Below are 2,500 nucleotides of genomic sequence, written 5' to 3'. Positions count from 1 at the left end.
AATGATGGAGTTAATTACATTACGCAGTTACTTCATTACGCTAATAATAATTATAAAACGACGGAAATTTGCAGAAAAATGAGTGCAGAAGCAATGCTGAAGCGATATTGTAAAGACCAAATATTCCTGCCATTTTTTTTTGTTTATTATTTATTTTACATGTTTGGGCACACACACACACACACACACACACACACACACACACACACACACACACACACCGTGGTACAGTGGAACCATGCGTGCTTTGGGCTTTGAGGGTCTCCAAGCGCACGAGTTCGAATCCTGTCCACGGTCCGAGTGTTGGTTGGGCTTCCTCACTCGGGGCAAGGGTTTCCTAGCGGGTGGGCTTTGAGATAGGAGGTACCCCAAAAATATCCTCTTTAGCCCATAAATTCCCGTGAAAAGTCCACATGATATAAAAAAAAAGTACTTGGTTCTAAGACATGACATTCGCAGTCCGTATAGGCTAACGTGTTTATGTATACGAGAGTGCCATTGTTCAACTAAACACAGCAAGCATAAAACATGGTATACACACACACTAAGGCCGTCGGCATCGCGTCACCTGCATTGAAGAGTGTACCTGGGATGAGTGAGCAGGAAGGAAGAGCTGCAGGCTTCCTCAGTTTTTCACATCCTCTTTCTCTTCACTGTTTTATATTATTCTTAAACTGACGATTGGATTCTTGGTTTTCTCTGTCAGTGTTCCCGTGCTGAGTGCTGGTAATGTTGTTCTGTTGGTGTGTTGTGCTTCAAGAAATGTGTATCAAGACATTTTAGGAATGATTGTCTGGAATTCAACTAACCAAGAATTTTGAGATCTTGTCCATTGTTTTTTTTTTTTTTTCTCCTTTTTTTTTTGTGTGTGTCTAGCGTTCAACTTTTATATCCTGAACTAATCTTCGTTTTTTCTCTGAGTGTTCCCTTGCTGAGTGTTGGTAATGTTGTTCTGTTGGTGTGTTGTGCTTCAAGAAATGTGTATCAAAGACATTTCAGGAATAACTCTTTAATTCAACTGACCAACTATTTTGAGATTTTGTACAATGATTTTTTTTGTGTCTAGTGTTCAACTTTTTATTCTGATTTTGTTATATCCTGAGCTAGTCTTCCTAGCAAGTAAAAATCAAGTAAATAGTTAAGAAAATCATTAATTCTTGTATATATTTCTTTAGGAGATTTCTTGTCTCTTTTAGTGTTCTTTGATAATTGCTCCTACTTGCCTTTTTTGAGCTAGTCTTCCGGACACGTAAAAATTAAATAGTTAAAATCATTAATTCTTGTCTATATTTCCTTTAGATTAACTTGTTTCCTTTGTATTCCTTAATAATTGCTTTTACCTGCTTTTGTATTATATGTATTACCTTTTATTATTATATACTATTTTATTTTTTGTTATTGCATTATTTTGTTTTCATTATTTTACTATTATTTTCTACGTTATTAATATTTGCTTACAATCTTATCATTCTCCTTCACTATTTCCTGTTACTCTCAGTTATGCATTTAGTTTTATTTTATTGTCCTTCATTATTTTGTATACGTACGATATTACTGTTCGTTGTAGTATACTGTGGCTCTGCATTCACTCTTACATATGCATTAATCGCTTTACGTAGAGTTTGGATGTGGGGATTCTAAACTACTTGATGATTTCTCTCCTTCCGCCTTAAGTATTTGCGTCCTCTTTTATATATTTTTTTTTCAATTCTCTTTTACTTTCGTTCGTTTTAATTAAGGAAAACGCGTTTTCAATTTTCCATCTGTTTGCTTCGCCAATATTGTCTGAATATTCAACATTTGTAGCTCTGGGAAATTTCCAGCAGTGACATGGCTCTTCCTGCTGCACTCAAGACACACACACACACACACACACACACACACACACACACACACACACACACACACACACACACACACACACACACACACACACACACACACACACACACACACACACAAACACACAGAGAGAGAGAGAGAGAGAGAGAGAGAGAGAGAGAGAGAGAGAGAGAGAGAGAGGGAGGAAGAGTGTACGGTTCCGGAAACTAGCAGGTTACTGAACGGATAACGAGTTTTTATTTTCAGGTTTTCATTAGTTTATGAAGTGTCTCTGATTATATTGTAGATTTGGGTCATTCACCCTCAGGCAGCCATTACGTGTAGATATAAATAACAGTAACATCAACAGATGCCTAAAACAAAGTCAGGAAAAATATCAATTTTATCTAAACACTAATAACTTTTTTGTTTTTTATACCATGTGGGCTTTTTCACGGGAATTTATGGGCTAAAGGGGTTACTTTTTGGGGTACTTCCTATCTTAAAGCCCACCCGCTAGGAAACCATTGCCCCGAGTGAGGAAGCCCAACCTACACTCGGATCGTGGACAGGATTCGAACCCGTGCGCTTGGAGACCTCTCGGACCCCAAAGCACGCATAGTTCCACTGCACCACGGCGGCCCCGTTAAAGAAATATTGTTGTAAAAGGGAGACAAAA

This window comes from Portunus trituberculatus, chromosome 36, assembly GCF_017591435.1.
Source record: "Portunus trituberculatus isolate SZX2019 chromosome 36, ASM1759143v1, whole genome shotgun sequence".
In the NCBI taxonomy this organism is placed as follows: domain Eukaryota; kingdom Metazoa; phylum Arthropoda; class Malacostraca; order Decapoda; family Portunidae; genus Portunus; species Portunus trituberculatus.
The sequence above is the reverse complement of the archived record's forward strand: the minus strand, read 5'-3'. Positions refer to the sequence as shown.